The following is a 26,246-nucleotide window of genomic DNA, read 5'->3' on the forward strand; positions in this document are numbered from 1 at the left end:
TGGTTTCTAAAATAAAGTTTCTAAAAAGAATGCTGTCTCTATCCTATGATCCATTTTCTGGGTACAAATTCTTTAAATGGTACAAGAAGTGAACAGAAACATATATTTTCTAACCAAACAAGTCAGCGTACACCTATAGGTTGCAGGGAAGAGTGGGCAGTTGTTTAGTCAGGATATGGTCTTAGAATAGTCAAGTGGAAACAGTGTCTTGGTTTGGAATATCCTAAGCCTCTAAGAAGGGAATCACTTTGTGGGGGGGAGGAAGGGAAGAATGAAAGAAAGCTTTTTTTTCTTCTTCCCTCTCCTTATCCCTCTCTCTTGGTCTTAATCTCTCCCTTTCCATCTTCCTCTTCCTATCACTTTCATTCCCTTTGCATAGTTTCTGTGAATTCTCACAATCTTTTGGTTGGGGCCCTTAATGGAGATAAGGCATCACTGCTCTTCATTTTCCTTGTGAAACTAGAGCATCAATCTTTTGCTAGTTTCACTTCCGTTGGTGCTCCTCTGCTTTTTTTCTTTATTGCTTCTCTATTCTATTATCAGCAATCATTACCAGTTCCTTCTGCCATAGTTGTTACCCTTTCCCTCCTAAAGATATTAGAACTCATTCTATTGTTGTTGCTAACTTCAGTACAGACTCTTCCTAAAACTCCTCACCAAAAACAAATGAAAGCAGACATTCACATCTCCTAAATCACTCATGAAACAATTCCATTAAAAGGAAAACTGGGGAAAAGGAGGAAAAATAGGAAAAAGAGACAGTTTGCAAGAAATCTAGAATAAGTCAAGGAAAAAAAAGAAAAAAGAGGACAATAAAAAGCTACATTTTTATAGGTGAAGAAAAGTTAAAAATTAGATTATATGCTACAAGGATAGATATTTCAATCTGGGATAGAGGAAAGAAAATAGAAGGCTATAGAACTAATAGTGGTTACATAGAAAGGAATCTGAACCAGAATTTTGGTCACCTAATAACAATATAAGGATATAGTCTTAGCATATCCAATGAGGATTATGTTTAGATTTGTAAAGTATCATGGATCTGCTGTTATGCATGAAAAAATTAGGGATCAATTACAGTGGAAGATACCTTTTTATCTTTCTGATATCACATTTTTTACAGAAATCAGCTATAAGCACACTAATGCAGAGTCTTATAGAAGTAAAATAAGTTACCTTTAAGGGACAGCCCTGAGCTTATATGTAGGGATCATTTCATCTTTTTATGTAGTGATATATTTATCACTGTAACCATGTAATGAGTCACCAGTTTATGTTTGTTTTATTTTTAGTATCAACTGAAAGTATCCTTCTTATCTATGACCTTTACAAGAAACCATATAGTTGTCAGTTGTAAGGGATCTATAAAGATTTTCAATATTATCATTTTGAATGTCAGGTTTTGATGAACATTTTCAACACCAAAATGGTTAAGTGGGATTGGAAAAAAGACAATTCTTCTGTATCTATGGGCAAACTAATATCCTCTTCAAGTTTCCCTTCAGCAGATTCTTCTTTGTCAACTTTGTTGCTTGTTGTTTCTGGATCATTGCTAAATAGTGAACAAATCTTGGTCAGATCTTATTGGCACATCACACTGTATTCTCCCTTTCTCATAATATAAATTAAGTCCTATCAGTGATGGCTTATACGTGTTAATATTCCAGTATGGATCTCTCTTAGTTTGCTTGCACTAAAATATTCTTATCCCTTATTCTTATGGACTTGGTTATGACTAGACTATGATGTAAACTCAATACATGATATCCTATGGCCCAAGTCACTGCAGATATCAAGGTGAGTCATAGCATTGAATTGTTTTATATATATATATATACATATGTATGTATGTATATATGTGGGTATATATTTATATATGATTCATCTTGTTCTTATTCTCCTCTTCATAGGATCACCGATTTAACATTGACTTTAAGAATACCAAGTCCACTCCCATCATATAGCAGATGAGGAAACAAAGGTGCAGAAGAATAACTGACTTCCCAAGTTCTCACTAAATAGCAAAAACAGAGTTTTTGAAGCTAGATCTTTGAACTTCAATTCTATCAAATCTTGAAAAACTCTATATTCTAGTCGAATCATTGAAGACAATACTCCAATAAAGAATAGCAACGTGGGGAGTTCTAACAGCAACAGTCTTTAATGCAAAAGCAAAGGTCTTTATTAAATCATACCTAATGGAAATCATTTTCATTTTTATCAACACCAGTTCTTTGTGGCTTCTTTTTCCTTTGTTCTCTCATAATTAGTGTGTTTCCCTTAGTTTTTAAAGTTGTAGAGATTAGCCATCTTTAGACTCTCTTCTGCCCTACTTAATCATAGCTGGGGCTTTTGCTTTGTTTTTTAACACTGACCTTTTTTTTATCTTGTTCTTTTATTCTCTTATTACTTCTCATTAATATTTAATTCTGCATGAAAAATCCTCTCCTAGATTCTTTTACCTTTTGATTCTTTATACTTGGCAACAAGTAATTGTTTGATATCCTTTTGGGGGGAGATATGTCACTGTTCTCTTTGTGGAACTGCTTTGAACAGGCTTTCATCTTTTAGCATTTAAATGATCTAAGTCTTCATATATCCTGCTGCATTGTTCTTTATTATTTACTTTTCCTCCCACCACAATGTCATCTGTTTGAAGCCCAGACTGTTCTTTTGTTATTTTTTTCTACTCTTTTTCTTTGTTTTTAATTTTTGAGCCAGCCTGGCACTTCTTTGACTCCCACGGGGGTGAGTATTGCTTATTTGTTGTTGCTGCTCTTTTAGTTTAAGAAGCATAACTTTATTCAAAATTATTTTCTGCATCTTATTTTTTTGAAACTCTCTAAAGTAAAAGTTTATCTGTCCATTAGAAGTTTGTAGAGCTTGACTTCTCTGTGATCAAATTAAATATAAAACTGCCTTAATTAGCATAAGTGCTTAGGATAAATAACAGGTGAAACAGTTGTTGAAGTAGTTTTTGGATTCCTGCCTGGGATACTTATTGGACTATATGATTCTGGGTAAGGCATTTCCTTTTTCTGAAACTCATTTTTGTCAACTATAAAATATGGGGTTAGAACTTCATGATCTCTAAGGCCACTTCTAGCACTATGGCTCTATAAAAATAATACATTGTTTAATTGATTGGAAAATCCTTTAGACTGTTTAGAAACTCTTTGTTTCTTAATCAACTCACTCCCTTTTATTCCCTTGCATATATATGTATACACTTTGGCAAGGGAATAAAAGGGAGTGAGTTGATTAAGAAACAAAGAGTTTCTAAAAAGTATGTATACACTTTGGCAAGGGAACAAAAGGGAGTGAGTTGATTAAGAAACAAAGAGTTTCTAAACAGTCTAAAGGATTTTCCAATCAATTAATTGCATCTTTCCCCAATTTGGGATATTGCATTTCCTCAGAGTTGAACATATGAATGTAAAGTAGCACTACATAGATCTCTCAATATAAAATCATAGAGATAGGAAATTGAAATGAAATAATATTAGCCATGACCCTAACCTAAAATGTTATCACTAATAGCAGTCGTTAATGGTAGACCAGACCTCAGAAACAAGATTAAGACTCAAGGCATAGACCTGAGAGTCATCTAGATGAATTGTTTCATAAGATTTCAGAGTCTGGCTCACAGCCTTTCTCTCCATTTCAAGAAACCATGTATTCCTATTTGAGTATTCAAAACATACATTGATGTCTCATGAAATGCCCTCAACTACATCTTTAAATCTCTACCATTTCTATTATCTGAATCTTTATTCTACTTAAATTCTTAAACTTCAGGCAAGGTGACATCTTGGATCTCACTATTACAAATAACTAACTGTTTTATTATCTCTTAAGTTCTTCCCTCTGATCATAACATTTGTGCTTTCCTTTCTCCTTCCCTTACACTTTCTAAAACTTCTCTTTTTTAAATTATTATTCGTCTTTTATATCAGTTTTATATCCAATATACATTTTACTATATAAAACTTTTAATAAAAACAGTTGATCAAAGTCAAATAACTCAATGACTGAGTTCAGCAATGTGTAGCACTTGTCCTCTTGGTTGAGAGGAACAAAGAATGATCCCTTGGAGCCGAGTAACCTATCCAAGTAATTTCTTTCATTACATTTCATTGGGATTTTAATGCATCATAAGGGTATGTTGCATTTGCCTTATTTTAATAACTGGATTTTTTATTCATTTGGATTCTCCTTCTTCACTCTGTATCAGTTTACACAAATCTTTTCAAATCGCTCTGAATTCATTTTATTTGTCATTTCTTACAGTGCAAATATATTTCATCACATTCATATAATATAGTTCATTCAGTCACTCCCTAGTCAATAGTAATTGGTTTTCACTCTCTCTATTACTATGTTATTATATAGAAGGAATCCTTTTTTCTTTCACTGATCTCCTTAGGATTTTTATCTCTAATGGAAAGATTACTGGGTCAAAGGATAAGAACAGTTTAAGGACTTTTTCACATTAATTACAAATTGTTTTCCAGAATGGTTAAACAAAATCACATTCCTCCCAGCAGTTTATTAGTGTACGTAACTACACCAATATGAATTACTTTCATCCTAACTCTACTCCTTATCACTAATTTTAATCCATCTTTTCTTGTTGTGTCAATCAATCACCTCTATTCTGATCTTATTTTTCCTTTATAGTCTTGACCATACACCTTGCCAAACCTAAAACCTGAGTTAAACCCACCATTTGTTTTCACTAGCCCTTTTTATTAATGATTTATGATTTATTAATGAATTTATTAATTTATTAATGAACATTGCTAGAGAAAAACATATAACTATTCCATCTGGTCATTAAAAGTTTATGCTACATATTTCAAATATACCCTCACTCTTACTCAGAAATCTTTTTTTATTCTCCAGACCAACTCTCTAACATATGACACAGAAAGGCTATTTGTAAATTTTTCTTCTTTTCCCCATACCACATTTTCCCCTCTTCCCTTTCAGCAGAACTCTTCCTTTTATTTTACTGAGAAAAATAAAAGCAATATTCTATGAGCATCCTCTTCTTCCTTATACTATATACTTCAAAACAACTCTTACACATTATGTTCTCCTTTTCTCTGGTTTCTAACCAAAAAGTGACTATTTTCTTTGTCTACCATTACTTTTGATTTCTTCCCCTTGTATTTCCTCCTAAAATTTGATGCTTTAAACATCTTTACCCCATCTTCAATACCACGAATCTATTGATTACTTTTTGGTTTATATAATTATGATCTAAATTCTTCCACCCCTACAAAAAAGGCACTAAGCCTTGCCACACTCCTTTCAAGCCTCAAAAGAGTTATCTATATTTCTATCTCTAATCCAATCTCCATGCAGCTAAAATAATAATATTTCTAATTCACAGTTCTGAATATGTAACTTTTCTTTTCAAAAAATCATCATGGTTCTCAATTTTGTCTAGGATAAAATATAACCTACTTAGGTTGACATTTAAAGTCTTCAACAGTCTGGTTTCCACTTCTCTTTTCAGATCTATTTCAGATTAATCCCCTTACCTACTCTAGGTTTTAGACAAATACTCCTATTACAGAAATAAAAATTCCATTTTTACTTCTATTTCTTTACATATCCTGTACTCCCTGCTTAGAAAATACTCTTTCTTCTCATACCATCATTTGGAATCATTAGGTTTCTACAGGATTCAATATGGACTCTACTTTCAATGGGAAGATTTCTGGACTGCCCATTTCACTCCTTTTGATAATCTCTTTCCTCACAACACATTGTACCAACTTAGTTGCCTAAAATATAATAGAAAATTCTTAAGTTCTGAGCTATTAAATGTTTGACAGCAAGTTCTGGAAAGGTTAGAGGGGAAAGATGGGAAATATGCAAAAGACACAAATTTAAGTTTATAGATTGTAAACATTTTCAGTATCACTTTTTAAATTCTAATCAATCAATAAAACTACAAATCAAGCCCTGATTTGTAGTATTTCCCAATTTATAGTATTTGCATATTTCTGATGATTGCTCACACTGATGACTGAACCACAAACAAAATGATTCTAATGCACTCAAAACATCCCTGAAAGGACTACTTGGGTTATATTTTTTGTTTATATTCCCAGAGCCTAGCACAGTGTTTTCTGCATAGTAAATACTTAAATAAAACTTAGTTGAATAGCATTAGGTGATTTTTATGTGAACTCAAGTGTTAGATGTGCATGTTTAAAAGGAAAGCAGTGGTTTCTGCTATTTTGGTCATCTATGTCTATCCATGATCAGAACTGATGGAAAATATTGGTTGGATTGTATTAACTGATATTTGCATTTTAGCTATTAAATGATGGCACAATTTTATGATCCCAGGCCAGTCTTAAATGTACACATGGTAAATTCAAAGCATATAGAAAGTATTAAAAATTATCTAAAGTTGAATTGAACTAAATTGAATATGTGAACATGAAGATGGAATAGAACTGACCTTCCTGGGAATTGCCCTATAACTATGTTCATAGTAACTAAGACACTTCTCATGTATTCTGCTTTGTCTACAATGAACTCTACAAAGGATATGGTAGAGTACTCAGTCATCCTGAGTAAATGGAAATGTACCATTCACATTATCTTATTCTTCTCTCAGACTGAGGGAAAAAAACCTTTTTATTCCAAAATGATAAATTATGCATAGTAACCCCTCTTGGTTACCAGGCATTATGCCTGTGTCTACTTGGTTAGAATGAAAGACTATAGTTAATGTTAAAAGGAAAATCTTCTCTTCTCAAAGTCGACTTTGTGGGCACAAGCATGTCTATGTGTGTGTATATATATATATCTAAATATATCTATATACACACACATATGTACCTAATTGATATAGCAAATAGAGCACTGAGTCCTTCAATCAAGAAGTCTAAAGTTCAAAATCAGTCTCAGATGTTGACTAGTTATGTGATCTTAGGTAACTCACTTAACTGCTATCGACCAGCTTTCTCATTTGTAAAATGGGTATAATAATAGCATTTCTCACCCAGGATTGTTGTGAGGAACAAATGATAAAATATTTGTGAAGCACACATAATGGGTATTATATAAATACTAATGATGATGATGATGATGATGATGAAACTCGTGCTTAAAGAGGAGAATTTAGCTCACAGCTTGTGAATGATACTTAGATACTATAACTAGATTGAATTTTTATGAATAACTAGAGTTAACATTATGAGAAATACCTCATAACCATTCCTCCAAAGTGTGCTAAAGTAGCTCAAATTTATGGGTTGAATTAAATAATTAGAAAATTTAAATTGATAGATAATGAAAATTATTATAGCCTTAGTTTAAAACATTCATATTAATACTGGGGATGGTAACAGCTACCCTGGGTTTATTTGATTTGACTACATCTTTAGTTTCGAATTTTAAAATAATTCAGTCACATTTACACAGACTCCTTTCTCCTATTTCTGTGAGAAAATATGAAAGGTTTTCATTGTTGGTTTCTCTGTTTTGTTTTTGACATCAAACAATAGACATTTCTAACTTAAAAGTCAATTTTCTTCTTTCCTAATGAAGTCTGTTGGCAAAAAAGCTGGTGTAATCCTGGATCAAGGAAGTACTCTAAAATATTCTAGCAAATTTGTAGTGTAAATTCAATTTGATTCAGAATTTTTTTAATTGAATACCTACCAAGTGTAGAATGGTAGAAATACTCCTGTGCATTTCAAAGTTTAGTAAACTTTACCATTATCTCAAGCACAGATTTGTTATATACCTGTTATGTCTTCTTAGCAAGTGGTTTCACTTCTGTTTGTCTTAATTTCTTCATCTGTAAAATCAGAGTAGTTCAACTACTAAATTTTAAAACTGGACAGGAGCTTTTAAGGTTATAAAGGTCATTTATAACTTTAAAAGCTCCCATTCAATTTTAAAATCACAGATCATAAATTCAGAGCCAGAGGTGAATATAAAGGCCATTTAACAAAAATCCCCTTTATTTTCAGCTAAGAAAACTTAGATACAAAGTGGCTTTCCCACCTTAAATGTGTTCCCTTATTTGCACAAAGAGTTCTTTTCAGGTTTTTTCATTTTATTTTCATTAAAAATTATTATATGGTGACAAAATAATATATCTTAATGTATATTATGTAAAATAATACTTCAGGTAAGGACTAGAGAGCATGGTAATTTTCAAAATAAAAAATAAACCTATATAGGTGTATTTGTATATAAATACACATGTATATATATATATATATATGTATATTAATGATATATGTTTGTATACAATAGACAAGGGCACAGTAATGTTAACATGTTTGGAGTTCATCTTCTATGAAGTGAGGGAAGGTCTTATTCTTCTATTCTTCTTCTTCTATGACCAAAGTCTCCTCCGTGTGACTATGTAAGTTAAAACTGGAAATCAAGAGAAAGAAAAGGTAATCAGTAAGATAGAACTTTGTACTTGGTTCTAATCTATTTCATTTGGGGGAACTATGTTTGATATTAAAAAAGAGGTGGCTTTTAGGAAAATAATTGAGCTGATTTAATTTTTAATTTAAAAAAATAAAAATCATAACTAATTCAAAACCCCATAGAAAAATTTTACAATGTACTAACTCTTTTGAATATAGAAATTTTTAATAGAAATTGTGGCAGCCTTTTAACTACAGCAATGTAATTTATTAGGATAACTGTCATAAAACAGAATGATTTCTCAGTGTAGTAAGTTTCATAAGGAAAGCTATTGAGGTTATTTTGCTTACTTATTGATGACTTTTTATTTTATCTTTCCATTTCTTTTAAAAAACGGTGGAAAGAAATAAATGTTTCCTTAGGGTTGCAATATGATAGCAAAAAAGCATTTATACTTAGATTTTATACAGAGACCAACCATGTATATTTAAAAAAATAATTAATTTACCTGTTCTTATAATGATTAATTTTATTTTTTTGTTTGTTTTATTGCCTTATCCGTAAATTTCTTAAATAAATTCCCTACACTCAACCGTGGCTCATAAAGGAACCAAAGTCTGCTAAAATCTTAAGCAAAATAAATATTCATATACTGGTACTGAATATACTATTATGTTAACTGGACATCTTTATTATGTAACATAATTAAAGACAGTCACACCATTTTTAAATTTCTACAGAGCAATACATATATCCCAACTCCATCCTATCATTTTTATTGTAACTAGCATTTATATAGAGTTTAAGGTTTACAAAACAGTTTAACATATATTATCTCATTAATTCTTCATAATAATCCCTTAAAGTAGGCAAAAATCTATATACATTGCTATCCCTGATTTATATATGAGGAAACTGAGGGTAAGAGAGTTTGAGTGACTTGGCCATTGTCACATAGATAATAACAGAGATAGAATTGAAATACGTGTCTCCCATAACCTCGACCAGATCATTTTCTGCCACATTAAATTTTTTTTTCTAAGGAAAACACAGTCTTTTAAGGTGATTTGAAACCAACAAAGTTCTTTATTTTCTTTCCAAATGACCTTGATAATCCAATTAATTAATCAGTCAGCAAACATTTTCTTTAAAGAATCTACTATGTGCTGGTCATTGAAGTAGTTATAACTAGAGCGGGGGGGGGGGGGGGGGGGGGGGCAGAGCCAAGATGGCTACAAGAGAGGATCTTCTCTTAGGTGCTCTCACTCAAAACTTATAAACTAAGGACTCTGACTAAATTTTCAGAGGGATCCAGTGAGGCAGTTCTCCAACCCAAGGTAACCTGGAAAAGAGCAGAAAGGCTCCACTCCATGGGGTTAGAGGGGTAGCCCACCAGAGCAAAGGAACTTCAGCCTCCCAAAGGTAGCCCCAGGGTACTGCAAGCCACAGCTCACAACAGTAAGGGCAGTTTCCTGATCTATACCCCAGGGAGCACCAGGCACAACTTGGGGGATCAGTGGGGGTGCCTCTGCCAGAGCGAGCAGAGCATCTGAAGCCCAGGGCACACAGTGAACAGCATGGCCATGGCAGCCCAGATCCAGAAACTGGAAGCAGGCAGAGCTGATAAGCAGGAGCCCCCAGGGCATGAGTGATGAGCCTAGGGAAGGGAGTGGAGAGAGACTACCAAGCTCTGTCCTCTCTCTCTGGAACAGGACTCTGGGGCTCTGAACACATTCAGATCCTGATCATAGTCTAGTTCCCCAACAGAACAGCAGACCACCCCCCACCTCAGCCCCATGGCAGAGTGGGCTACATTTATGGTCATTCACAGACCAGGAGGGAAGACAGTGCCTCAATCACTGAGACCCATGTGTGGGGTGTCCCAATAATACTCAAAAGCTCAGGAAGCACCACCCCAAACCAGGCACAGGCTGGAGAAATGAGTAAGCAGAGAAAAAAGAGGAACACCATTGAGAAATACTTTGCCTGTGGATCCCAAGAAAGATCAAAACACTCAATCTGAAAGATGAGGAACTACAAGCTCCTGCATCTAAAGACTCCAAGAAAAACAAAAATTGGGCTCAGGCCATGATAAAGCTCAAAAAAGACTTTGAAAATCAAGTGAGGAGATAGAAGAAAAATTGGGAAAAGAAATGAGAGAGATGCAGGAAAAATATGAAAATGAAGTCATCAGCTTAGTCAAGGAGATCCAAAAAAAATGCTGAAGAAAATATCATGTTAAAAACCAGCATAGCTCAAATGGATAAAATAGTTCAAAAAGTTATTGAGGAGAAGAATGCTTTAAAAAGAAGAATTGGTCAGATGGAAAAAGAGATAAGAATGTTCTCTGAGGAAAACAAATCCTTCAGACAAAGTCTGGAACTGAGGGAGGTTGCTGCTTTTTATAAGAAATCAAGATGTAATACTTCAAAACCAAAAGCATGAAAAATTAGAAGACAATGTGAAATATGTCACTGAAAGAACAGCTGATATGGAAAACAGATTCAGGAAAGATAATTTAAAAATTATTGGAATACCTGAAAGTCATGACCAGGAAAAGAGCCTTAACATCATTTTCAAAGAATTGCTACAGAAAAATTGCTCTGATATCCTAGAAGCAGAGGGCAAAATAGAAATTGAGAGAATCCACCGATCGCCCTGAGAAAGAGATCCAAAAAAAAAAACAAAACCAACCCCAAGGAAGATTATAGTCAAGTTCCAGAACTCCCAAGTCAAAGAGAAAATACTGCAAGCATCCAGAAGGACACAATTCAAATATCGTGGAGCTGCAGTCAGGATCTCACAGGACTTAGCAGCAACTGCATTAAAAGCTCATAAGGCTTGGAATATAATATTCCAGAAAGCAAAAGAGCTTAGAATGCAACTGAAAATCAACTACCCAGCAAAACTGAATGTCCTCTTCCAGGGAAAAAGATGGACTTTCAATGAGCCAGAGGAATTTCAAATGTTCCTGTTGGAATGGCCAGAGCTGAACAGAAGGTTTGATCTTCAAATACAGGATTCAGGTGAAGCGTAGAGAGTGGAGGAGAAGGAGAAAATATGAGGGACTTAATGATGATGAACTGCATGTATTCCTGTATAGAAAAATGATACTGATTATACTCATATGAAGCTTTTCATTTAATAAAGCAGATAGAAGGAGCTTTTATAGATGAAGCACAGGAGAAAACTGAATTCGAAGATATATTGTGGTGTAAAAATGGAGTCAATGGATAAAAGGGAAATGTAATGGGAGAAAGGAAAAGGAGAGAAGGAATAGGCTATTTCATATAATAAGATTTTTCTTTTTTACAATGAGTTATTGCTATGTTATGGAAGGGGGGAAGGCAAGGGGGAATGAGGAAATCTTCACTCTCATCAGAGGTGGCTAGGAGAGGAAACAGCATATGTACTCAATGGGGTATAAACATCTGGAGTTGGAAAGAGAGAAGGAGGACAGTGGGAAAAGGGGGATGTGAGTTATGGAGGAGAGGATGGATCATGGGGGGAGAGTGGTCAGACATAACACATTTTCATTTTTACTTCTTGCAAGGGGCTGGGATTGGATGGCCTGTCTGGGACCATAGGGCAGGGTAGATGCTGGGCCTAAGGGGTGGTGTGTGGACTTGGGGCCTCTTGGACCCAGGACCAGGGTTCTGTCTGCTGAGCCACTTAGCTACCCTACAGCAGAGTCAGAGTGAAAGGAGAGAGAAAATATAGTACATGGTAGTGGAGAAGTAAGAATGGAGGGAGCTGAGATCAGCAATGGCAATGGTAGAAAAATATGGAAGTAACTTTTGTGATGGACTTAAAGAATGTGATCCACCTGTGACAGAAGCACATTTTATTATTATTATTATTATTATTATTATTATTATTATTATTATTATTATTATTATTTGAGGGGGTTGCAGGGCAAATGGGGCTGGGTGGCCTGCCTGGGGCTGCACGACTGGGTGATTGTTGGGTATCTGGGGCCAGATTTGGGCTCATGTGCTCCTGGCTCCAGAGCCAGTGCTCTATCCACTGCGCCACCTGGCCATGCCTACAATTATTATTATTTGTTTATTTTAATTTTAATTTTTTTCTCTCCCCTTTATCGCTCATGTGGTTCTATATTTTTTTGGGGGGGGTATTATGTTTACTCTTAAATAGGAATATTTTAGTAATGTATCAAAAAATATTATTTGTACAAATAAGAATAAATAAATAAATTAATGAAAGAAAAAAAAGAAAATAGATAATGATTTGAACCCATAAAAAAAAAGAACTGTCCACATGCAAAAATAAGTGCTCAAAAAGACACCATATGTCCATTTTACAGGTGAGAAAATTGAGATCCATAGAAATTAGGCAACTTGTTGAACTTTACACACAGAGACAAAGCACACACATCACATACACTTGTAGCACATGTAAGTATATATTCATGTATATACTCACATGTTCCTAGGTTCTAGAAGTAGGAATCCAATATAGTGATTTCTTTTTAGACCTCTGAGAAGGAAGAACAAGAACCAATTTTAGGTTTCATAAACTGATTTTTTTTTTAGGTGAAATAAAAGCCTTGTTTCTTTTTCACTTGCTCTCAGTGACTACTTCCTTCAGATTGTTTAGGCTTTCGTTGGTGCATTTTTTGTTGCCTTGTCTGAGATTATTTCAAAAAATATTCATTACTAATCATTTTTTTGTCAATTCAACATTCTGGCTGTGGATATTGGAGTATGCTTTATCTTATTTTTATTGATATTTTATTTTTCCAAATACATGTTATGAAAGTTTATTTATTTCATTCATATTCATATGTATATTTTAACTTACAAAATTTCCTTCCATCCTCCCCTCAATGGCAAACAATCACTTTAACATTGTACATACATATTTTTGATAAACATGGTTACAGATTAGTCATTTTCAGTATGAGGAATTAGGAGTAAGGGGAAGAGATATATAAGAGATAATTTTTATAAAGTGATCATATGATTCTGAAGGGGTTTTTTTGGTTTTTGTTTTTCTTTCTTTGGATGGGGAGAGCATTGTCCATAGCAAAACTAATACTACCATCCTTGCTTTTTGAACTGCTGAGAGGAACTGCTTCCATCAAGATTGATCATCCCAAAATGTTGTTAATGTGTACATTGTTCTCTTGGTTCTGCTCCCTTCATCCAGCATCAGATCCTACAACTCATTACATGCTTCTCTAGGGTCCAATCATTTATGGTTTCTTGTAGAACAATAATATTCCACAGTATTCATATATCTTAACTTGTTTTGGCATTCCCCATTGTTGGGCATCCCCTCAGTTTCCAATTCTTTGCCACTACAAAAATCGCTGCTATGAATAGTTTGGAACATGTGGGACTTTTCCAATTTTTTATGATTTTTTCTGGATACAGATCTAGAATTAGAATTGCTGAATAAAAGAGAATGAACAGTTTTATTGCCCCTTGGCCATAGTTCTATATTGCTCTCCAGAATGTTCGAATCCATTCACAATTCCACCAGCAATACATCAATGTCCCAATCCTCCCTCAACCTCTCCAACATTAATCATTTTCCCTTTTTCTCATCTTAGGTAATATGATAGGTGTGAGGTGATAACTCAAAGTTGTTCTAATTTACATTTCTCTAATAATGATTTGGAACATTTTTTCATATATTAATATACAACATTAATGACTTCATATCAAAACTGTCTATGCTTATCCTTTGACCATTTATCAATTGGAGAATTACTTGTGACCTTATAAATTTGATGTAATTCTTTATAAATGTTAAAAATGAGACCTATATCAGTACTCCTGGTTGTGACGATTGTTTCCCAGATTTCTTCTTTACTTCTAATTTTGACCGCATTGATTTTATTAATGCAAAAAACTTTTAAATTTAATATGTAGTTTATAATGTACTCTTATTCTTGTGTGGTCATAAATTTGTCTCCTTTCCATAGATCGATAGATTATTTCTTGGCCTATTAATTTATCTTTGGTGTTTCCCTTGATGTCTAAATCCTGTACCCATTTTGACCTTTTTTTTGCTATAGGGTGTGAGAAGTGGGTTGAGGCCTAGTTTTTGCCATACTATTTGCCTGTTTTCCAACAATTTTTGTCAAATAGTGAGTTCTTATCCCAGAAGCTAATGTCTTTGGGTTTATCAAACAGTAGATTGCTGTATTCATTTACTGTGGTTTCTTTTGAAACTATCCTAATCCACTGTTCCATTATTCTATTTTTTTTTAGGCTTTTACAAGGCAAATGTGGTTAAGTGGCTTGCCCAAGGCCACACAGCTAGGTAATTATTAAGTGTCTGATGCTGGATTTGAACTCAGGTACTCCTTGAATCCAGGGCCAGTACTCTATCCGCTGCGCCACCTAGCTGCCCTCATTATTCTATTTCTTAATCAGTACCAGGCAGTTTTGATGACTGCTGCTTTATGGTGTAGTTTTAGATTGGGTAGAGCTAGGCTACCTTCCTTTACATTTTTTTTAATCACTTCCCTTGCTATTCGTTACCTTTTGTTGTTCCAGATGAATTTTGTTACTATTTTTGCTAGCTTGGAAAAAATAGTTATTTGGTAGTTAAATTGGTAAGATATTGAATAAGTAATTTAATATGGGTAGAATTGTCTTTTTTTATATTAACTCGCTCTAACCATGTAATTGACATTTTTCCAGTTATTCAGATCTTACTTTATTTGGGTGAGAAGTGCTTTATAATTGTGTTCATTCAGTTTCTGGGTTTGTTTGGAGTTCAGTTCCCAAGTATTTAATTTTATCTATAGTTACTTTAAATGGGATTTCTCTTTCTATCTCTTGTTCTTGGGTTTTGGTTGTTCATATATAGAAATCATGATAATGGGTTTATTCTATATCCTGCTACTTTGCTGAATTTGCTAATTGCTTCAAGGAGTTTTTTATATGATTTTTCTTGAATTCTCTAAATATACTATCATATCATTTGCAAAGAGTGAAAGCTTTGCTTCCTCAATGACAATTCTGATTCCTTCAATTTCTTTTTCTTCTCATTGCTAAAGTTAGCATTTCTAATACTATACTGAATAATAACTGATAATGGGCGTCCTTTTTTCATCCCTGATTTCATTGGAAATGCACTGAGTTTATTCCCATTACTTATAATATTTGTTGATGGTTTTAGATAGTTGCTATTTATTATTTTAAGGAAAATTCCACTTATTCCTATACTTTCTAGAGTTTTTTTATCAAAGATTTTTCAGCATCTATTGAAATAATCATATAATTTCTGTTGGTTATGCTATTGCCATGTTCAATTATGTTGAGTGCTTTCCTAATATTGAACCATCCCTGCCTACTTGGTACAAAATCCTACCTGATCATGATGTATTATCCTAGAAATAGCATACTGTAGTCTCATTGCTAAAATTTTATTTAAGATTTTTGCATCAATATCCATTAGAGAGATTAGTCTATAATTTTCCTTGTTTAGGTATCAGCACCGTGTTGGTATCTTAAAAGGAATTTGGCAGAACTCCTTCCTCTCCTATTTTTTAAATAGTATATATAGAATAGGAATTAATTGTTCCTTAAATGTTTGGTGGAATTCACTTATAAATCCAACTGACCTGGGGACTCTTTCTTAGGAAGTTAATGGTTTCTCCAATTTCTTTTTTCTGAAATGGGGTTAAGTATTTTATTTCCTCATCTGTTAATCTGAGCAGTCTGTATTTTTTGTAAATATTCATTCATTTCACTCAGTTTATCAAATTTATTGGCAGACAGTTTAGCAAAGTAGCTCTGAATTATCTCTAATTTCTTCTCGTTGGTGGTTAGTTCACCCTTTTCGTTTTTGATTCTGCTAATTTGGTTATCTTTTTTTTTTTTTAAAAAAACTTGATTAACCAAAGACTTGCCTATTTTATTGGGTATTTCATAAAACCAAATCTTAGTTTTATTTATAAGATCAATAGTTTTATTGCTTCCAATTTTATTAATCTTTCCCTTGATTTTTTGGAATTTCTAATTTGGTATTTAATGGGGATCTTTACTTTGTTCTTTTTTCTAATGTTTTTAGTTGCATACCCAATTCATTAATCTCCTCTATCTCTATTTTATTCATATAGGCATTTGGAGATATATAATGTTTCCCCAAAAAACTGTTTTGGCTGCATCTCATAAATATTCCCATGATGTCTCATTGGAATCATTTTCTTGGATACAATTATTGATTATTTTTCTTATTTTCTGTTTGATCCACCCATTATTTAAGATTAAGTTATTTAGTTTCCAATTAGTTTTTGGTTAATCTTCCATGATCCTTTTATTCCATCATGGTCTAAGAAGTGTGGATTTATTATTTCTGCCTTTCTTCATTTGATTATACGTTTTTGTGCCCTGGGGTACATGGTCAATTTTGGTATAGGTGCCATGTACTGCTGAGAAAAAGGTATATTCTTTTCTATTCTGATTAAATTTTCTCCAGAGGTGTGTCTTATCTAGGTTTCCTAAGATTTCATTCACCTTCTTCCTTCTTGTTTATACTGTGGTTAAATATAACTAGGTCTGAGAGAAGGAGGTTGAGGTCCCCCATTATTAAAGTTTTGCTTCTATATCTCCTTGTAATTCACTCGTCTTTTCCTCTAGGAATTTGGATGCTATGTCAGTAAGTGTATAGATGTTTAATAATGATATAGCTTCATTATGAATGGTGCCTTTTAATGAGATCAGTTTTTGATTTTGCTTAACCTGAGATTAAGATCACTAGCCCTGATTTTTTTTACTTCAGCTAAGTCATAAGATACTTTGCTCCATGCTTTTACCATTACCCTGTGTGTCTCTCTGCTTCAAATGGGTTTCTTATAAACAACATATTGTAGGATTTTGTTTTTTAATCCATTCTGCTTTCCCTTCCTTTTTATGGGATAGTTCATCTCATTCACATTTACAATTAAGTACTAATTCTATATTTCCCTCCAAGCTATCTTGCTCCATTTATATTTTTCTTTTTCCTCTCCTCTTATTCCTCCTCACCAAGATTTTACTCCCTTTCCCCTTTAACTTTTCTTTTAAAATTTAGCTTTCAGTTTATTTTCACTTATACCTTTGCCTTACCTTTAATCAGTCCCTTCTTCCCTTATCTTTCCATTTCCCCATTCTTGCCCCACTCCTTCCCTATAGATTAAGATATATTTTTTTAAATGTATCTTATTCCCTCACTGGGTCAAATCTATTAAATAGAACTTGCTCAGTGTTCACACTCTCCATTCTTTCCATCTAAAATTAGAAATTTTTGTGCCTCTTCAGCTCATTATTTATCATCCAAGTACTATTAATTAGGTATCAACAATCACAGTTTGATTATTTGATTGTTTGATAAGCTCATAAGGTTATCAAAATATCACAGATTGATTGCTTAATCGTTTGATAAGCAATATTGTCTCAAATTACATCAAATTATAATTATAATTATTTTTTACCTTACCCCCTTTCCCAGTATCCTCCAAGGACACAGAATCCTCCTCATAGGCCTGAGTATCATTCCAAGTCAACTCATTTCTTGAGCTATTTTCTCTCACACTTTTCCTATTCCTCCCTACCCAGGGTATTTTAACCCTTGTTAAATGAATCCAGGATTGAGTCAACTATAGATTTCATTGACTACAAGAATCTTAAAGGGCTCTAAATACTGGGAGGCTCTGCAGATCTCACTTAAGAACTTTACAAATGATTGTAAGTTATGGGAGACAGACTCAGGACTGCCCAGTTTACAATTCCCTCATCAGACAAAGTGCTGAGCTTTGTCAGCTCAGCAAAATTAAAATGGGTCAGAGGATAATGAGACACATGTTTAGAATTAACACCTCTGCTTTTCATCAGGGATTTTTGTCTCAAACATAGTGATGTCCTCTTGGACCTCTTCAAAAGAAAGACAAGACCCAACTATATCCATATCCTTTAAGTCCAATCTCTTCCATTATATTTGATCCTTTATTATCCTAAGAGAAGTAAAGTTCTCAAGATTTAAAATTATTATATCTTCCCTTTTAGGGTTGTAATACAATTTGATGGTCTTGACCAACATTTGTTTTATTTTGTTTTTTTCCTTCCCTTTTTCATTTACCTTTTTTATGAAACTCATGAGTCATATATTTGACTATTGAATTCTCTAATCAGGTCTGCCAGTTGTTTCAGGAAATTCTGGAAGTCCTCTATTTCATTAAACATCCATCTTTTCCCCTGACAATCTGCAGGATTTTAAATTCTGGGTTGTAACCCCAGGTCCTTTGCCCTCCAGTCCTTTAATGTTAAAACTGATGGGTCCTGTGTGAATGAAATTGTGTTTCCTTTATGTTTGAATTGTTTTCGTTTTGCTGCTTGAAGTTGTATTTTTCTTCTTAACAGCTTTTTCCTCCCTTTTGTTCCTTGAATTCATTCAATTTTTATGTTTGAACTATAGCAAAACCTTTCCCAATTCTGTGATCTGACTCTAGTGTCCTTTGAATTTTTTTGCTTTTATCATCAATGTTTTGATGTTCCACATTGAATGAATATTTTTCATCTAGGACTACTTTTCAAACTTCTTTTAAACCATTAATGGCCTAAGAACTGAAACAGCATTTCCCTGAATTATGATGTAATAGTTTTTTAACAGTTCCCATGCCTTCAGAGTAGATCCTTTTGTTCCAATAAGCCAATTCCTCCTTTTTCCACAAATTTATCTGTGTTTCTTGCTAAAGAATCAATCTTGATGATGTCCCATGCAGTGTTATTCTAAAGAGTTTTTATCACTTGTTTGGATTCTTTGCTAAAGCTTTATTAAGGCCCTCATAATGATATAATGTTCATACATATATACTCTCTGGGAGGTGATTGATGCAGATTAGAGACAAATTAGTTGATTGGTTGATTCTTGTCCTTCATTGCAGAAGACCAAAATGATATCAGTTTGTCTGAGACAAATTACAATGTGTCTGACTGTAGCTGATCAGACCAATATGAGCTCAGAACGTTCTCCATAAATTGGCACAAATAGTCTATATGAACACCTGGGGCAGGTACTCTAAACTTACATATGTCATGGTTCCTTTGAGCTGCTTTAATTCTGCCTTCCTCATAGAGTGCAGCACCATCACTGATGAGGGCACGCCTGGGTGGTCCTGAGCCTGTGTCTCCCATGCTGTACAAACAATTCTAAAATTCTTCGATGAGACCTACAGGGTGTCTCAGTATTGCTTCTTCTGACCCACTTAGGAGTACTTGCCCTGTGTTATTTTTTCATAAAATAAGTTTGTTTTTTTTGGCAAGTGTACATCTGGCATTCTGACATGTCCAACCCATCGTAGTTGCACTCTCTGTAGTAATGTTGGAATGCTAGGCAGTTTAGCTTGAGAATGGACCTTAATTTCCCATATCTTCTCCTGTCTGTATCTTCCTAAGATACTTTAAACAGAAGTGACAGTTTCCTAACATGCCACAAGAGGTCTGTCAAGGTTTGACAGGCATATAATAATGAGGTCAGCACAATGGCTATGTAGACCTTCACTTTGGTATTCAGTCTTCTTTTGGTAGTCAGACTTCTTTCAGGGCCTCCCAAATACTGAACTAACTCTGGCAACTCATGTATCAACCTCATTGTCAGTATGTACCTCCCTGGAAAGGACATTGCCAAGAAAAGTAAACTGGTCCACAGTACTCAAAACTTCCCTATTTGCTGTAATCGATGGTTCCACATATAGATGGTGTGGTGCTGGCTGGAGTACCAGTGTTATCTTGGTGTTAGTTATAACAAAATTAGATAGATAAATAACATTGAAGTTTGAGAAGCTTGAGAAGGAGCTCAAAGATGACAGGAAAACAACAGGTGGTATTTTCACACTCAAGCTATATTTCAGAAGACATCTAGTCTAATCCATTTGTTTAACTCAGCCAGATATGAGATATCCAATACAAATGCCAATTTCTCCATGACAATTGCCTATAGACAAAAGTAATAGTAATATTTCATTAAGGGCAGTTAGATTGCATAATAGATACAACAACAGGACTAGAATTAAGAAGATGAGTTCAAATCTGGTTTCAGACAGTTACTAGAAAATGTGCTGTTTGGCAGATTACTTAACTCGGTCTCAGTTTTCTCATCTGTAAAATGAACTGGAGAAAGAAACCACTCTAGGGTCTTTGCCAAGAAAAGCCCAAAGGGGTTTGCAAAAAAGTTGGACACCAATGAAAATGACTAAACTACAACACCAAAATATTTCATTAAAAACTAAAAACAAATTGTTGGGTTTTTTTAATGTTCACTTGGAGAGTGAGAGGATCTTCCAATTTAGAAACTGCTGAATTTCCTCATTTTAATTAAGGGAAATAGAGTATTTTTTCATAATTTATATAAATGAATACAATTTTAATTGCTGGAAAAATTTGGGAATCTATAATTGTGAGTTCATGGAATTACAGTGAACACTTCATAAGAGTCAATATGAATTTTTCAATAGAAGATGCTAGGAGAGAGCAAGGATAATGAAACAGAAGGAGGGAGGTAGACCAGATCTCTTCCACAGTTACTTCAAAAGAAAGAGCACCAACCTAAGCTGTGATCAGGAAATACAAAGTAAATATCAGTGAGTCGTTTTTCCAAACCAAGTCCGCATAGAAAGGTAGATGGTCTGTTCATTAAAGTGTCCCAAAATGACTTCCAGAATAGGAACCAAACTGTATACTTTAGCTCTCTTATTCATAATTCAAAGCTGGATCACAAATCTAGAGTGGAATGAGGAGTGCCCTAGCAAATAGGGATAATCATTTTATTGCTATGCTTATGCAAGAAGTCTGTGTACTAGGCAAGAATCAGAAATAGAAATAAACCAGCAGTTGTGTGTATCTGACTCTTGCCTGAGGCCTACAATTCAACCCTCAGACAAAGGGAGAACCTATAGTTTTTCCCAACTAGTTTAGTCTTCCAAATAGCTGACAGGGAACTAGCAGCTGCAGCAGCAGCAGTAGCAGTAGTAGTAGTAGTAGTAGTACTACTACTACTACTACTATACTGGAGCTCCAAATAGAGAAAAACCTGTTATTGTGTTATCTAGACTTAGACTAAGGACAGCAATTTGTGCTCTTAAAGGTTAAAATACTTAAATAGCTGTGAACAACTAAGCTATTCTGTGTCTTCTAAATATTGAAATTAATTACAAAGGATCTATGAAGGAAGATGCTATTCACCTTCAGAAAGAACTGACAAATAGTAAGTATGTATAGTATGATTTTACTGATATACAGACATACAGACACACACACACACACACACACACACACACACACACACACACATACACACACTCCCTGACATACACATTGGTAGCCTTCTCTAGTTCAGGATGGGGAGAGAGAGAGAGAAGGAAATAGGTCAGAAGTTAAAATGTAACCAAAAAAACCCAAATAAAGTTTAAAAAATGAAACACAGCACTGAAGTTATTCGCTGTAGAACCCAAGTGAATATAAATTCAAATAAAATAAGATCCAAGCATTTCTTTCAGAAGTACAAAATAGCCTGATCATAACATAATGATCAATTATAAAGTAAGTTGATGAAGTAATACAGGAAGAATGAGTAAACAATTAATAATATCCTACCATAAAGAGATATTAGAGTAACCACAACACTTAAGACTTAAACTCAGAAGAAAATGACTATGAACAAAGAGAAACATAGTATAGATTTTAGGTTTTAAGGAAAAATTGGACAAATTCTTGTAATTTCTCTGTTTAATTAAAAGTTTCATATAAAATTCATAAAAAATTTCTCATATAAGATTCTATTCAGTTGTGTTGGGTATTATTTATCATAAGTCTATATCTTTTACTTTTTGTAATAACATATTCTAAATTCTCTTGATAGACCTTGTGTTGCCCCAATTATGACACTTCAGGAACTGAATTTTTATTTTGAATCCTTGCTATAATTGTTCCTTTGACCAAGAACATCTTTTTTGACTTTATTCTTCCTTGGAGTTTTCATTTTGACCTTTGTTGAAGGAGGTAACCAAAAGATCCCATCTATTTTCACTATACTCTATAGTTCCAAGAGATCTGAATAATTTTCTTTCATTATTTCTTGAAATATGATTCCAAAGCTTTTTATTGGTAAAGGCTTTCATATAACAGTATTTTAACTATCATATTAAGTAAGATTCTCTTACTGTATAATAACAATTCATATGTTTATGGAACACATTTGAAATATGAGTGACTAACCATGCAAAAACAAATGAGCAAGTGAGGGAATTCAAGGGAAAGGAGGCAAGTAGGAGTCCTATTTGTCTGAAGTGCTCATCACATTTGCCTATGATTACATATGCCACAAAAGAGAAAACAAATGAGAGGTGATCATGTAGGCATTTAATCAAGAACAGGTTGAAATCACCTAAGTGGAGAACTTGTGGCTTCAACAGGAAGCTTTCTAGGTTTCTAGTAAAAGACCTAATTATGAAGGATCTATCAAGAAAACAGATTAAACTCTAATCCCTTCTCAGGTTTGTGAGAGAATGCTGATGATTACATAAACAGAAGCAGCCCAATATTAGATAGGAGGACAGCTATTCATACTAGAAGTATAAATTAAGCAAATACTATCCATTGGTCAATCCACAGAAGAAGCATTAAGTTTGATAATGGAAATGGATCTAAAAAGGAATGTAAGAAGTAGCAATTAGTGGATAGAGCCTAAGATTTGTAATCCCAAAGACAAGTTCAAATCCTTCTGCAGATATTTATTGTGACCCTGAGCAAATCAACATCTCTGTGCTTCAGTTTCTTCATCTTTAAATTGGGATAATGATAGTATTTCCCTCACAGGTGGTTACAGAATTAAACAACTTAACCTTTGGGAAATGCTTTTCAAACTTGAATGTGCTACATAAATGGTAAATATTATTGTGATTACTACTATTATTATTATTATTATTATTATTATTATTATTATTATTATTATTAAGCAGCTAGATATCTTTAATACTGGGGAACATACTGAGGACAAAATGAAGAAAATCTTAAAATATCCAGAGTACAATCATACAGAAGGAGACACAAACTTTTGCTGCAGTTCCCCAGAAACCAGAACTTGAATCGATGTGTCAGAGTTACATGACAAGTGTTATTGACTCACTGTTAGAAGGAAAGTTATAACATGGATAAAATAATGGTTTCTTCATGATATGAGATTATCATGATGTAAGCAATGTCCACTGAAGCCCAAATAATCCATCTTCTACTATTTACTATTAATTTGATCTTTGGCAATTCACTTATCCTCTGTTTTCTCATCTAAATAATGAGGGAATTAGTTTCCCAAATCCCTTCCATCTCTAAATGCCATAATTCAGTACTATAAGTTTCCTTACACTAGAAATGTTTAAGTAGTGAAAGGAAATCTCATTAAAGGAAGGGAAATATTTATATATATATATATATATATATATATATATAGTTACATAAATATTTTACATATATATTTATATAAATATTTTACATATTATATATATATATATTTATATATAGATATACATGTATATAAAGATATATTTTTCTTTTAATTTCTGGCACATTATTTGGCTTAATATGTGGTGTTTAATAAATATATGATGACTGGATTGGTAAAGGCAGAAAATTAATGCTTATCTATTAGGGATTTTTGTCTAACTGATCCTTGAATTGGATGTAAGGTTGAATAAGATGACCTCCAAAGTCTCTTCTAACTCTAAAATTCTTAAGTTTAAGTCATTAAACTCATGAATCTGATAATGTGACATTTTGAGTAAGAGTATAAGGATTATAACAGCAGTCTCAAATCTGAGAATGATACAGAAAGTAATGTTAAAAAGAGAAGATTTAAAAACAAAGAATGATTTTGCCCTAAAAGGCTTATTGATTCCAAATCAATGCCATCTGACTCTACTTGTAAGTGCCTTCAGGGCTCAATATGCCAATTTAACTAATTTTAGAGTTAGCTTACTACCATATGTAGCTAAGTATTATGCCAGAATTATCAAATATAATGAAAAGAACGAAAGCAAATATGAAAATAATGATGCAAGAGGATATGAGGGAGAGATCATCAAAGAAGTGAGTACAGACAAAATAAATATGGAGAACAACTAAGAATTTTAGAGTATAAAACTGATAAAATTAAGAAGCAGAAGCTTAGATGCAAGATGAAAATAAGATGTATGAATAGTTTGGTCACAAACTGTTTTTACAAAATGCATTTGGATAGCAATGACATTTCTGAACTTTCCCCAAACAAAACTCAAAAAGCAAATAAAACAATAGCTTACAACAACTGCCTTAGACCAATTATGGTTTCATAAGTAGCCATAAATAAATTAATTAAAGTTCCCTACAGAATGACAGTGCAAATGAATATCTCCCAGAGAGGATAATTATGTGACACTGCGTTGATAATAGCTCTAATGACCCTTTTCATTCAGTGCATAACTCCAGAACTATTTGGCAAGTTGCTGCATTTGTCAAATCAGGCACTCTGCACTATTGGATATTCAGTCTTCCCTTCTTCTCTACTCTCTCTACTTCATCATTAATTGACTACCTTATGACAACCCTGCCTAATCATGACATTGATATGTGGACAAAAGTCTTTATAAAAAAAAAGAGGAAATTCATTTCTGCATTCCTTGGAAAGGAAGAATCTTAAACCACAAAATCTTCAATATGCAGTGAAGTGACTCAAGAGAATAATGTACTCATTAACAACAACAATGTGGGATGATCAACCTTAATGGAAGCAGCTCCTCTCATCAATTCAGAGAGCTAGGACAACAGTTTTAGACTGGCTATGGGAAGATGTTCTTATCTCCATCCAGAGGAAGAAAAACAAAACAGAAGAAAAGAAAAACCAACCCTTCAGGATCTGATGAACACTTTATAAAAATTATCTCTTATGCATCTCTTCTCATTAATCCCCATTCCTCATACTGAAAATGACTAATCTGTAAACATGTTTATCGAAAAATATGTATGTGCAATGCTAACAGGACTGTACAGTGCTAAGGGGAGGGGGTGGAAGGAAATTTTGTAATTTAAAGATAAACGTGTGCCTATAGATGAAAATGAGTAATAAATTTTAAAAAATATTCAGTGAAGTGGTTTGGCAGGTGTGTGTAGGGTTTTCTTTTTTACTATTTTTTAACATAAGAAGTTTTAGAGACATTTCTCTTGATGTCAGCAAAAATCTCAAGATATTTGTGCCTTATGTATTTCTACATGATACCCAGTTTAATTCATTCCCTGGCTACACACATATATGTGCATACACACACATTTAGAATTTCTTTTAGAAGAATACCCCATACCATTTTGGTGTTGAAATAAATGACAGCAGCACATCACAAAAAAGTCTAAGTAGCTGGTATAATGGATGGGGGGAAATATGAAAAAAGGCAAAGTTAGCAGAAAAAAAAATCTTTAAAGTAAGCAAAAACTCCATGTCAGTCAGAGACATTAAAGCTGGCTGTTTTGAAACTCCAATTGCTAAGCCTTGGTCTACATAGGTGTATATTTAGATGTATATGTGTATAAACATACATACATACCTATACATACATATAAGCATATGAGTATGTGTATATGAGTATTTTTGAATATATGTATATATATTCTCTCTCTCACACACACACATATGCATGCATGTATGTATGTATGTATTTAAAGCAAGCTTTCATTTTTAACTTTAGGTAAGGTGTTAACCATTAGCAAATATGTGTGCTACATTCAGCCGACCTCATCACTTTCTTGTTTCATGCCCAAGGCTTAGCAGTTGGAGTTTCAAAACAGCCAGCTTTA

The 26,246-nt window shown here is 33.6% G+C and overlaps 1 long non-coding RNA gene and 1 pseudogene across 2 annotated transcripts in view; one reads left to right on the top strand and one right to left on the bottom strand.

Annotated features, from left to right (window-relative positions):
* LOC141516372 (uncharacterized) overlaps window positions 1-2,234 on the top strand; it is a 155,246-nt gene extending 153,012 nt beyond the window's left edge. For both annotated transcript variants that reach the window (XR_012476674.1, XR_012476673.1), the window contains exon 6: window positions 1,911-2,234. This is a non-coding gene — a long non-coding RNA (uncharacterized LOC141516372). The remainder of the gene's footprint in view (window positions 1-1,910) is intronic.
* A 10,711-nt stretch (window positions 2,235-12,945) lies between these two features.
* On the bottom strand, window positions 12,946-20,022 carry LOC141519287 (KRR1 small subunit processome component homolog pseudogene; annotated as a pseudogene).
* Window positions 20,023-26,246: the final 6,224 nt, after the last annotated feature.

Source organism: Macrotis lagotis, chromosome 3 (genome assembly GCF_037893015.1).
Source record: "Macrotis lagotis isolate mMagLag1 chromosome 3, bilby.v1.9.chrom.fasta, whole genome shotgun sequence".
Classification (NCBI taxonomy): domain Eukaryota; kingdom Metazoa; phylum Chordata; class Mammalia; order Peramelemorphia; family Peramelidae; genus Macrotis; species Macrotis lagotis.